Here is a 14,807-nt window from a genome sequence, read left to right on the forward strand (position 1 = left end):
ATGCAAGCTTGTTCACAACTTTAATGTAAACAGGTGTAGGAATTTCCTCCATAGCATGCAATAGTGCCATGCACTTTTTCAGTAGTGAACGTGAGCCAGTAGAGCCACTTTCAATTGAACCATTATCATCGCCAACATTAGTAACTGAAGCACTTGTGAATCTCTTTTCCATTAGGTCCACCTTCCCCCTACTATTTTCACTCATTTCTTTGAGTGCTTCAGAAATATTAGCTTGAAAAGAGCTCATTTTCTTACTTTTTCTATTTGCCATTTTGCCCTTGCCTTTGCACTTGCCCTTGCCCTTGCCATCTACATTGTCATTATCATTATCAATTTCCAATGCATCTAAGTCCTCATTCTTTAGCTTAAATTTAAGATCAAATCTAGCACTACTTTTGGAAAGTGATTTGGTGAAAGGGTGAGCCAAATGACCAGTTGTGGATGTGTCTCCTAAGATATGAGACAACTCATGGTAATAAACCATCATTTTCTTCCTGAACCTCTTTGCATGGCTATTAACCTACAACCCAATGAATTTCAGGTTAACATGAAGAATTCTCTAATTAAATGTAGCAAACAAAATGCAAAGAGTTAATAAAACCTTGTAAAGGGCCTCCCAAATGTCATCCAATGCAGTGATAGTAAGTCGTTGGCTATCCTAATCAACACCAGTATGCTTCAGTAATGCTGTAAATTTGTTGAACATAATACGCACCTGATTATATGTAACAACCCTCATACTGATTACTGATTAAGGACTGATTGATTACCGATTACTGCTAAACGGAACTGATAATGACTGATAACTGACCGATAATTGAACTGATTATAAGTACTGAACTGACTGACTGAAATTGAAACTGAATTGACTGAGTATATGTTAGTTAATTGCATTCTATCTGTTTGATTGTCTGATTATCTGTTCATGTTTATATGTTTAAACTGCTAATTGAAGGCCTTATCGGCGGCCGAACTAGAAACCGATTGATGTTCCGTGACCCTCATATTTAATGTGATTTTATGGTATAATTATCTGAAAATTGATTGGGTATGATTAAATTAGATTAAAATAAGCTAATTAAAGAGTTAGACTTAATTACCGTTTTGCCCTTGAGTGGGCCACTACCTCTATACCTTGAGCTCATTATACTTGAGCCAAGAACATTTCATCAGCCATTTCTCATTGTGCCTAGCCGACCTTAGAGAGAGAGAAACTTGAGGAGTTGATTTCATCTCAATTTTGCTTGTAGAATTGCTTGGTAATTGAAGAAATTGTTGAAGTGATTGCATATTTGAGCTCCCTTCTTGAACTACAAGACTAAAGGTAGCTCCATTGTCTTCTTGTCCATGTTTTGAGTTGATTGTTGCATGGTCCATGTTAGATTGTAGAGCTAAGTCATGATTTGGGTCATTAATGGTGAATTGAAGCTTAATTGTTGCATGCATGTACATAAATTGAAGTTTTGAGGTTGTGGTTCATCATACCTCACATGCATGTCCATCTTTTGGTCATACTCCATGAGTTCATCTTGTTTTTGAAGGCTTGAGCTCTCTTGAAACAGCATTAAAGCTTTGAAAATGATTTAAGATCATGCATGTCATGTTTGAAGATTGTTCTTGGAAAATGATTTGAAATTGTTTTGAAATTGGGTTTGAATTAAACACCCTTGGGCTTTGATTTCTCAAATTGAGCTTTGAATCATGTTATTCCATGTGTTTATAAGAGTTTTCCAGAAAATGAGCCCAAGAGGATCGGTTTTGATGCATTTAAACTTGAGTTTGAGCTTGGAGGTGCAATCTGGGTTTTCCAGATTTCGCACTTCCGCTCGAGCGGGGAAAGTTACGCTCGAGCGTGGAATCCGAGCAACCAGCATCTCTCTGCACTGTCTTGCAGTCCGCTCGAGCGGAGGATTAGGCGCTCGAGCGGAGTCATGTCTCAAGCTCGAGCGGGCGTCGAGCGGAGATTTCACCCATCCAGTACTTTTACAGTACGCTCGAGCGGAAAAGTTTACGCTCGAGCGTGTACCTTTGTTGCATGTCCGCTCAAGCGGGACTCTGTGTTTTCTGAAAATGCTTTTAAATGTGCATCTTTGCATCCTCATCCCGTTCTAGGCATTCTTAGGCCTAGTTTAAGGCATCTTGTTGAGGATATAGATGTAGAACACACCGAGGCATTAGGGATTAAGTTGTTATCTTTCCCAACTGTGTAGCTTAGTGTGTGTTCAACCTGTGAACTGTGTAGGGTTGGCGACTGGGGAGACACGCTCCAGCATACTGTAGCCCAGAACTCTGTGAGTAACAATTGTGTAAAGATATGTTCAACTGATTATCTTTTGAATACTGAACTGAACTGTTTACTGAACTGGTATTATTTACTGAATGAATGTATGTCCTTTATTTCTGAACTGTACTGTGGCATCCTTAGTACCTACGGTTTACTGTTACTGTTACTGTTACAGAGATCTCTGTCGGTTCCCTCGTGGAGCCACTACTGTTTACTGACTGATGGCCATCATTACTGTTCGGTCTTTTAAGACCTACTGTTACTGTTATGCTAATGGATGTACCACATATGACTGTTTACTGTACTGAACAACTGAATGACTGATTGAAATGAACTGTTTTCACACTGTAAGGACATTCATTCTTAACCTCTTTACATATTGTGTTATTCACTGGGCTTTAGCTCACTGTTTATATATATATGTAGGTGTACAGGCACCAGAACGGAGCTAGGAGCGTCAGGGTAACTCTAGTTTTGTCAAGCCAGCCTTTGTGCCTCACTGCGAGGTTCCGAGTTGCCATGCTATGGCTTGGGGGTGTTTTGTTTGTTTTCCCCCGCCTGTCTTCATACTGTCTAACTGTACTGTATAGACTGACTGTTTACCGTACTGCTATCAAGGGATTAGGTCCCTGTACTGTGTGACTGTAAATTTTGTATAGACCGTACTGTTTTGTGCAGACGGAATGTTTTCTGTACTGTTATGTAGGGTTGAGTCCCTAGTTTGAATGGATGTCAATATTGTACATACTGTTCTGTACTGTTTATGTATAAATGTATGAAAAAAAAAATCTTTTTGGCATACAGACTGTCACAGCTCATTGGACATTGTTTAATTACTGTATTGGCTTCCGCCAGGCCCTGTACTCTGTTTTACTGTATTACTATTCCGCAGGCCTTCGGTAATCTCAGATTACTGGCCGGTTACGGTGCTAAACCCATAGGGCCGGGTTTGGGTCGTGACATTATATTTGTTTCGAAATTGGTCTGCGTTATACTGGTATTAGGTTTTTGCATTCATTTGATACCTTAACCTGTTCTAAGCTTGTTTAATGAATGTTCTAGTTAGTTTACTACTCATGGTTTTGACCTCTTCATCCATGAGAGTAATGAAAAGAGCCTTATTTGCCTGAGGCCATGGACCACCGTTCCTCTACCAACTTCAACAACATCATCATCATCAATGGGGAGATCATTGTGTACTTTTGTTGCCATTGCCTAAATACCATGTTGTGAAAATAATCCATAAATTTTAATCAGTCTTCAATAATAAATTATAAGACTAGACATGCATAACAATTCTTAACCTTTTCATCTTCCCATATGAGACGACACTGCCAATACACCATCTATAACCTTTATATTTTTCATATTCTTTGACCCAAGCCAACACCTCACATATTGGAGATAGATAAATTATATGAATGAAATTGGGTACAAACAGTACACCAAAAACAATCCATAAAAGATAAATTCACACTACCAACAATCAGCAAGAACATAACAAAACAATTCATAAAGCCCCAACAAACACACCCTCGCCAAAAACAGGAGAAGACTTATAGTCTACCCTCACAACAAATATAGTGTTCAAAAAAAAAAAAAAAAAAAAAATCAACAGATCTATAATGGAAACACAACAGATTTACAATAGATCCACAAGAAACCACCAGCAATATTTATAAAAAAAAAAATATAGATGTGTTTAAAAAAACAATGGAAGTTCTCAGAGAGAGAGAGAGAGGGACCGACCTAAGATCGATTTAGTTGAGAAATTTGGAACAACTCTACAGATCTACAACATATATGTTGTTTAAAAAAAATAAAATAAAATAAAATAATCCATGGAACCTCTTGGTGAAACACACATACACAAAGAGAGAGAGAGAGAGAGAGAGAGAGAGAGAAAGAGAGAAAGAAGAGAGAAGATATGAGAAAGAGAGAACCGAGAGAAAGAAAGAGAGGGAGAGAGAGAGACTGACCTGGATCTTCAAGTCTTTGAATGATCTAAAGTCAGAGATAACTTTGATATTACGGTTGTATTTTGGGAACTTGAAAATTGCTTCTATGTAGTTTCGAACATGGCACAAACTTACGTACCCTCCCAAATACTGTTCCTTCGCGTTTTTTCAGGTTCCGTTTTCCGTTTAAAGACTAACATAAACTCATTTTTTGAGTTTACAATTTTTGGTCAAATTTATAAACTGATGCCAATCATTTATAAACCAAAAAAATTATCAAACAAGTTTTTATGATAGTTTTTAAAATTTTTGTAAATATAAATTGAAAACAAAATGGTTACCAAACAAGGCCTTAGCTTTTCCGTTTAAATTAAACATAGGTGTATTGCACTTGCCAATTTTGAGAGTGAGCCTAAATTTTTCTTAAAATTAAAATGAAATCAAAATACAAAAAGTCATTTATATCCTTCATTTTCTTCATCATTTTGTTTTCACCATCTACCTTCAAATCATATAAACCCTAACAAAACTAGATCGCCACTCCGTCCAGCCACCTGGTATGCCCTTTCCAAGACCCACCGCCTCCCATCTCTCGTTTCCAAGCACCGCTACCACCCGATCTCCCTTTTCCGACCATCGTCGTTGCTCATTTCTCTCTTTTCAACCACACCATCATAACCTCTCATTCGCTAACCGTCACCAAAGTCCATTCTCTAGTCACCGACCACCATCGCCACCTACCCTCCCTGATATACCTAACCACCATTGTTCAGTTCCGATCCTTATTTTGTATCAAGCCAAAATCGCTTTTAATTTTGCAGAACAAAGTGTAAATAGAAACAAAGCAGATGCCTAACCAGTAGAAATAAAGCAGATGTCCAAAATCAAGTAACTAGTGTATATATACATAAGTCTCTGTATAAGTATAATTTAGAGTTTTATTAGGTTAAAAAATTAGCTATATGTAATCTGATTAAATAAATAGAATTTAAGAGGTAATTGATATTTTATTTAATTAATATGTGTATAATAAAATAGAGAAAGAGAAAATCATCTTTTTTGTGAAGTGTAAAATAGTCTTTTAGTTAAAGTTAACGGAAGTTAGATTTCAATTTAGTCCAAAACCATAAGGAAACTATCTGCCTATATTTGAATCATAACGGAGTAAATCGCTCCGAGCGAACAAAGTGAATTTTGCCTTTTAAATTTTTATGCCCTTATCTTCATCTTCTTCTTCCTCTAGTGCTCACTCCAAATTCTCTATCTCTCTTACTACAGTCTACTCATGACACACCCACTTGCCCTTTTCTTTCTTTCCTTTTTTTCTCATGGTAGGAGCTATGGCTGCCCCTGACGTAACATTAGTTGTCACCACCCACGGTGGAAGCTCTTATAAGCTATAGCAACACTAATCACAGCCAACAAGAACCACCATAACACCCGTTCAGTAGCCCCGTTGGCCACCTAAAACTACCCTTCTCATGTTCACTGTACACCCACCATGTGTGGTGCTTCAGCAAATATGATGACATGCATTATTGAAAGAATAGACCAAGCAGGCATCATCAATCTAACCAATTAAGAACTAAATGCTCTCTTGCACAAGAAGTGCCTAACTTGTTTTTCAACCATTACATATCGAATTTTGACTTTCAAACTACAATTACTTGGTTACTATAATAAAAAGGATACAAGAAATGTATGTATGCATTACATTATAATTATACAGTGGCAAACAGTACTAATAAAAAGCAATGAATATTGTTGCAACCAGCAACCATGGTGGTGTTTTCGGCTGGGGCAACCATTGGCCACTGGTGGTGCCTGTGAGATAGCGAAGAAGAAACGAAAAAAAGAAAGGAAAGAAAATGAAGAAAAATGGAGAGAGAGAGAAAGAGAGAGAGCGAGAAAGAAATAAAATAAAGAAAAATAAAGAGAGAGAATCCTGTAGAGTGAGAGAGTCATTAGGTTACGATGGCAATTAAATAAAATTGAAAAAAAAAAATTAACGACCGTATGGACTTTTTGCAAAAAATGTTGAGAGCGGCTAAATACTTTTACATTTTTTCTTTGGACCCCAATTTCTTCTATATTTTTTAGTACAATTTTATCCTAATACAATTTTCATTGTTGATCCCATCTTTATCCTTTCAACCCTAACCCCAACACAACCCCATCTCCATCTCCACCTCTACCTCCATCTTTACCTCTACTCCGGGTGGTAGCCCTTCTGCCGTCATTAGATCCGACCACTCTACACACCACCATCATCGTCTCTTCCTTCATCCTCACCAGCAACTTTCTTCTTTTTCTTACTTCTCTTTTTATCTTCATCGTCACTATCACCGCTCACCACCACCGTCAACCACATCTTTACAAAACCCTAGTTGCCAAACCCTAGCCATTGCGAGGGAGAGAGATTGATCGAGCGAGAGAAAGGTAACCCAGATCGGGAAGAGGTAGTGATGGTGGGTCTGGTTTGGGAATGGGTTAGCAACGACGAGGAAGCTACCTATCGGGGCTGTGATGGCGAGGAAAATGATAGACTAGTAAGGACGATGATGATAATATGAGTGAGGGAAGAAGAAGAAGAAGAAGAATATAAGATAAAGGGGCGGCGATGATGGCGATGTGAGGTTGTGTAGGTAACGATGAGAGGCCGGATGATGGGCAATGGCAACGGGTTGGTCGTCGGAAGATGGTGTGGTCGAAACTGGCAATGATTAGGTGGAAATGGTGGATAAGGTTAGGGAGAGGGTATAGTTGGAATTAAGTTGGGGGGTTCAAAGAGAAAATGGAGGGGATTCATTTAATTGGGTGGGGGTTCCAAAAAGTGAGGGGGTCAAAGAACCAAATTATGTACTAATAGCAGCCCTCTAAATGTTAACAGAGTTAGGCTTTGCATTTTACTCCAAATTAGGAGGAGGTTATAGCCCTCAAAATGTTAACAGAGTTAGGCTTTGCATTTTACTCCAAATTAAGAGGAGGTTATGTGTATATTTCTTGACTAGAAAGGGATCGTATGTCTTCAAAACAAACTATAAGGGAGTAAAATGTAATTAACTCTTATTCATTTAATGAGTTTTGAAACTTATTTAATTTTAAATAATAGGTTAAAAATAAAATAAAAAATTATTAAATTCATAATATAAAAATAGAAAGATATTAAACTCAGGACAATTTAATATAATATTAAATACACATTAGTTAAAATTAGCAAATTACTAAACGTAAGACAAATTAATGCATTATTAAATGCACATTATCAAGTTTCTCAAGGACACTTGCTAACATTAGCCTTCTTGCTTATGGCTTATTTTGGAAAGTTTGTTAAAACTGACTTTTTGAATTTTTTTTTTTATCTTTTTTTTTTTTTAAATGTGTGGAAAAAATAAAAAGATAATGTGATCCAAAATAGGTTAAAAGCCAAAATTACTTTTTAAGACAAGTTCTCAAATTAGGCCATATCTATCACTTTAACTTGAATAAATAGTCATACCAAAATAAACTATCCAGAATATTGAAATGAGATGAGAAAAAAGTTATAATTATTCAATCAACTTATTTTTTGTATTAATAATTTGCTCAAAAAAATCGTAGAAAAAATAATTATTTCAATCATTGAGATAAGTTCCTTGATCACTCATGTGACTATAATGTACACGTATCTTAAAAAATATATATATATATATATATAACACAAATTGTACGATTTCACAAGGATAATGTTATGGTATACACTCCTTGAAAGGTGTATAATATATGTACTATTGTTACGTATTTTTGTTGTATATGTTACGTATTTTTATGGCAAATGTTATATATTTTTCTTGGTAGATTATGACAAATTATAGTTTAAAATAATGTTACGCATTTTGTGGCAATGTTATGTATTTTTTTGTTAGAAAATGTTTTGATAAAAATGTGTAATATTACTACAAAATGAGTAACTTCATTTCTGAATAACAAATTATTGTAACTATATCAAAAAAAAAAAGAAGAAGTAATATTTATTATAAAAATATGAAAAATGTTTGAGGGCCACAATTTTTGTGGTCACAATGGTTCAAAACTGCCAAAACGACGTCGTTTTAGATGCAAAACATGCCAAAACGACGTCGTTTTGACAGTTTTGAGCCATTGTAGCCACAAAAATTGTGACTCTCTAGCATTGTTGTAAAAATATATAACAAACACCATAAAAATATATAACATGATGCATATGGTACACACCTTTTGAGGGGTGTGTACCATAAAAATTTCCATTTCATAATAGCACCTTAGCCACAAAAAAAGGTTACCATCTTCATTTTTCTAGCTATAAACAAGTTGAGTTGAATTGTATAGTAGATTGCTTAAATTTAATTTAAAATCTAAGCAAGTTTTAAAATATGTTTAAATTTGATTTTACCTTTCAAATTTATTTCAAATGAGTTTTAATTGAGTCGATCACGAGTCGAGTTTAAATAGATTGGCTTGTTATATTGCATATAACTTAATTAAATTGAGTGGGGATTATTTGAGTTTAACTTAAAGACTTAATGGCCATGTTTGATTCACAACACTAATAGTGAGGTATTAATAATGCTATCAAATTAGTGTGGTATTAATTATCACACCCCTACCTCATTACTAATAATTCTACAAATTTGTTTGATTAATTATCCATTGGATTAATAATCCTAAACCAAAATGTCAAAACAAACATAGGATGATTGGGCCCACGGATTAATAATCTCAATCGCATGCTTTAATCCTTCCAATCAAACATGCCCAATGAGTTTTAAAATATGTGGGATAAATTACATGACCTCTCTTGAGGTATGAAAAAAATTCAAATCAGCTCACAATTTAGCATAATTACATTGACATCTCTCGAAAGGTTAAAACAACTAAAACTAACACAAATAATGTGAAATCACGATAATAAATATATATTTTAGTATAAAAATGAGTCAAGTGCTTACCTCCTAATTCAACTTTCCTTTAGGGAGAGTTGAACCCATAATCTCCGCTTTAAGACTAAACTCTTAGGCCATGTTTGTTTGGGTGGACATGAGCTTGGGATTGGACTAATAGTCCAATAAAATTATTAATCCGATGTTTGGTTAAACAATTGAATTACGGACTAATTATTTTAAACTTGACTATTAGTTAAGATAGGATACATAATCTAACGAATTCATAATCCTAGAACTATTAATCGTGGGAATGCTAATCCAGTCCGCCCAAACAAACATGGCCTTAGGAGTGGCCAACTAGATTAGGCCTAGTTGGTTTAAAAGCCAACTATGTTATATTTTAAAAGGCAACTATATTCTATCTATTTGAATAACAAATTATTGTTTAAAATCCAACTATATATTATGTGAATTAAAATATTAAGGGAGTTCAATGTAATTATACTAAAATCATAACACTTGTTATATTTTATCTAATAATTTACCCTAAACTATACTCAAACTTAACTAATCTACATTATAACTTACTCTCATACGAAATTTTAATGAGCAATGGTCAAACTCCAATAAATTGAGTGGTTTTATCGCCATACATTTTCTGTCGCGTACCAATGGATCAAAACAGAACCTAAAGAAGATTGTAAATATCGTTTTGTCATTTATCCTTGATGTTATTACTCAATTGTCGAGTAAATGCTAAAGCCTATGATCAAACAACACTAGAAGTTGAAAGGACAATTATGTTTAATTCAACTAGTCTATCACCCGTCTTATGTACAAATAATTATAAATATTTATATTTATTTTAAATTTTTTTAATATATAAATTATGTTTTTTAAGATTTTTTATAAAAATAATTTAACAATTTTATCACTAACCATAATGTATGAGAGAAGTTAAAAATGGTACTGTAATAACTATGCACGGGTTGTATCTATAATTATTTATATTATGAGATTTTAAATGCTGATTAAGAGATTTTGACCAAATCAATAAATGCAGACATGTGGATTGAAAAAAGTTAATAAATGCTAATTAGAGGATTTTGACCAAATCAATAAATGCTTAGATTTTTTTTTTTAAATAAAAAATTTAGAAAATTCAGATTGGGATATTGGAGCTCCCACAAGACTTGGGGGTTAGAAACTCTTTTTTATTTAATATATACTAGCATATCACTCATGTTATGCACGGATTGTGTTTATAATTATCTATATATGTGAATTGTGATTTTTAAATATTTTTTATTTATTTATTTAAATGTCTTCTTTTTTTCCTTTTTTATATTATATTAAAGTTTAATATTTTGATAATAATTATATGTGTAGGACTTTTCAAGGAACTAAATGTGTTATTATGATGGTAAGGTTTGGGAGTTGAGAGAAATTATTAAATGCTAAGATTTTTTTTTTAAATAAAAAAATCAAGAAATTTAGATTGGAAGATTGGAACTCCCATAAGGCTTGGGGTTAAAAATTCTTTTTTACTTAATATATAGTATATATATAGATAGATAGATAGATATAGATTTTTGTTAATTAAAATAGCAAATTTTAATGCCTTTGTATTAGTCTTGAGGAAACCACACGATCCGTGTAAATGGTGTGGAGCTTGGTTTTGAGAAAATAACACAACATGTGCATGAATGGTGTGGATTATTACTCAAAAATCACCGAATAACATCTCACAAGTCAAGGGTAATTTTTTTTTTTTCCCTTTTTTTTAGGATTAGCTTCTTTTTTTTTTAAGTTTAAAATATGAATATGAGAGAATACGAAGGGCTTGCGGGGTATATTACGAGTCTCATTTTAATAATTAGGATTATTAATTTTATAAGATCTTTAGTATATATCATTTATAAAAAAAAAAAAAAATTAAGTCAATAAGATTATCGTGACATTTTAATTTGATCTCATGTCTCAAAAAACACAGACATTTTAATTAATACATATAATACTATCATTTTAAACTGATAATCGTGACATTTTAATTTTATAAGATCTTTACTAATTAATATTAGTACACTAATTAATACATGCAATACTACCATTAAAATATTAAAACAAGACTTTTAATAAACTCTTTAAATCTTTAAATTCTCTCAAATTTAGGCCTCGTTTGGGAACAGACTAATTTAGTAATTTTTTAGCTATTTGACTAAAATATGAGCTAAAAAAAACTAGTATGTTTGAAATGATTTTTTGACTTTTTACGAAAAGATGTGTAAAAAGTAGAGAGAAAAGAGAATCTTTAATTTTTTGGTATAAATTATTAACTTTTTAACTAATTTAATAATTTTTTGATTTTTTAACTAAAAAATTTAGTTACCAAACGAAGCTTAAACTTGAGGTAAATTCGACTCTTCGTATATAAGCTGTGGTTTGATTTGTTGGTAGTAGTAACTAAGGCCTTGTCAGATCCAGATATCTCCGTCATTTTTTGGGTCTAGTCGTCATTTAACACTTTATCCAAAAATCATAATAACATGTGTAGCTTTTGGATCACAGTCACAATCACAGTCAATGAAAACTTAATAATACAATAAATATTATACGTTGGAAGAAAATGTGATGTCGGCGGTTAGAGTAGGGGAGAGAAAAGAAAGACAAAAGTGGGTGAGCTGGAGTTGAGAGGTCGCATTTAACACGGGTGGGGGCTAAAGTGTGTTTGTGTGTGTTCTTCTTTTGTCATTGGCCAGCCAACCACTTGTGATGAGTGTGGTGGAGGGCCCAATCACCAACCCAACATATAAACATTAAGGAAGGAGAACTACATCCCACTGGACATAATTTTTTTATTTTTTTTTAACAAACATGAAGCACCCTTACAACTTTTTAATTGTATTCTATTACAAAACCAATTATATCTCATATATTTTTATAATTTTTTTTCTTTGTTTTACTGTGTTGTAATTTCTCTTCAACCTCATAAGAAAATTATATAATAGTCTCGGAATACTGCGTGACTATACTCCTTCACCGATCATCATATATTATATCTTTTCATATTCCTCAATCACCTAATACAAATAATCAATACTCTATATTTTTCATCAATCATACTAGCATGGAGCACCAACATTATATGGATAAATTACACTTATACCCCTTAAGGTTTGGATTTAATACATATTACCCCTGACATTTGGGAAAGAAAAATGTTTTTTTCCCCGAATTTGAGCCCCCCCGAACCCCCTGAATCAGGTAGAAGAGAAGAGAGAAAGAGAAGAGAGGGGAAGAGATGGCAGCCCCTCCGCCCGCTGTCGCCTCCGCCCGATCGTCGCCCCACCGTCACCTCGTCGCAGCCCCGCCGTCGCCTCCGCCTCTGCCTCGCAGCCCTCGCCTCTGCCTCCGCCTCCGCCCCGCCTTTACCTCCAGCCCGATTTTGATGGCCCCTACAGTCCAGTTCTTCTCCTTCTTCTTCTTCTTCTTCTTCTTCCTTCTCTTCTTCTGATTTTCTTCTTCTGAAAAAAAAAAAAAAATCAAAAACGACGAAAACGACGTTGTTTTTGAATTCGGGGGGGATTCGGTTTGAGCTACCAATCACTTCTCTTTGGGAAATTACATTAATCCTCTATCGTTATAATTATTTAGAAGGAATGAAAACATTAAACTCATACACTCTCTTTTTTCTTGTTTTGCTTTGTTTTACCTTCTTTGTTTTTTTTTTTCCCCCTTTCTTTTGCTTTACTTTTTTTTTTTAATTTAATTTTTTCTGTTTTTTCTACTATAAATTGTTGTCTTTTATATAAGTAAGAGTTTGTAAAATGAGACTATTAACCATAGAGACATGAATATAATTTTCAAAACGTCAAGAGATAGGATATAATTAAACCAAATCTCAAGTAGTTTCAGTGTAATTTAACCTTAAAAATTAGATTTATTTATTAAGGTTAATGATATGATTGTCTATTAAAATATTTTAGTTAATCATGTCTATCTACAGAATAAATTTAAAAAGTGAATTTGTATGTTATTTTTCAAGTGTTGACTAGCGACAAGGTGAGTGGTTATTTGATGATCTTATACTATTACTCCACGCCACTTTTAACCTCCTGACACTTGTCATATTTATTTTAATACATTAACAAAAAATACTAAATATTTATAATTTTAATTAATAAATATCAAATTAAAACATTACATGAATTTGCCAAAGAATACACATAATTTTCCGCGAGAAGGGTGGCCACACATTTTGTTCGGCGCAACCACAAGAACCGTTTGGCAGATATCTTATAAGTGAAACTTTTTTTTTTCCTTTTTGGGTAAAATAGAAGTTAAGCTGCTTCTTTTTTTTTTCTCTTTAATCAGGAAAAAATCTTCCTTATAAAACTAATACAAAATTAGATTAATCTCGTACAACGGTAGCAAAAGATCTCATAAAGAGATAACAAACTTATATAAAAAGAAAAATCCTAACCATCATAGAGGAGGAGAAAAAATTCTCACAAAAAAAGGACACAGCCTCCACACAAGGAGGATTATTAAATAATAAAAAAAATAAAAAAGTAAACGAAAACAATCAAATTCAAGTCGCCAAACACATCCAAAACTCCCTTACACCACAACCTTCAATTTCAAATCTAAACAAATAGAACATTGAGATTGAGGTAGTCGCCTAGGATGAAACGAACGCGTTAAATAATGTTGATCTTCGGATTGTGAGAAAATTTGAAACCAAATCTCTAAATTTTGGGCGAAAGGGTGAAAGTTTAGACGTAAGCTAAACATCAAATCTGCAAGATTGGAAAGAGGGAGAGGTGATGCCAACACCAATGGCCAGAGGCAAATCTGAATAAGATGTGACAGATCTAGTAAAGGTGGATCTATAGAGACAGAAAGGTAGCAAATTTAGTAGCAGTGTGGTGCCGCTGCCGTTGAAAAGAATTGGAAGGACAAGCTTCCAATATTATTAAACAAAAAAACAAAAAAAAAATGAGAAAAAAAGAGTGAAAGGAAGAGAGAGGAGGCTGGAGGTAGAAACCCCTCCCCACTTCCGATGGTACACCCAGCAGAAGGCTTAGAGAGGTAGGCTTATAGGGATTAATTTTTCTAGTTAGGTTCGCATGAATTTTGTGACAAATTGAAGTTAAACTTAATGGTTAAAGTTGTTTAGATTAAGACCAATAAGTGAAAAGTTCAAATTTATAAGATCATTTGTTATTTGGTTCAAAATTTAATATATTTTGGTAATAAGAACACGCGCAAAAAGTCACTGAAAAAAGTTATTGGTGGCTAAAAATCGGTCACGGCTGGTGGCGTAGATGAATAGATAAGTAAAATTTAAACATATAGTTAGACGGATAGATTACACGTGTATAGATAGATAATATTTGAACAAATACATTACATTTGTACATTTGGACATATATGAATATTCGAACAGATAAACAAAACATTTTGACATATATATTCAACTTTCTTTTATTTAAATTTTATTTCATGAATAGGAATTTGACAGACAGGATATTGGGATGTTTCTGTTTAAATAATTTAAATGGTCATTTATAAAACTCTACATATATATAATTCATGACAAAAAAAATTACGTGTTACAACTCTGGAAGCCTGCTCTTAATCTTTTATTTTTTTTTATAATAA

Source organism: Camellia sinensis, chromosome 4 (genome assembly GCF_055761805.1).
Source record: "Camellia sinensis isolate YWXY chromosome 4, ASM5576180v1, whole genome shotgun sequence".
NCBI classification, from domain to species: Eukaryota; Viridiplantae; Streptophyta; class Magnoliopsida; order Ericales; family Theaceae; genus Camellia; species Camellia sinensis.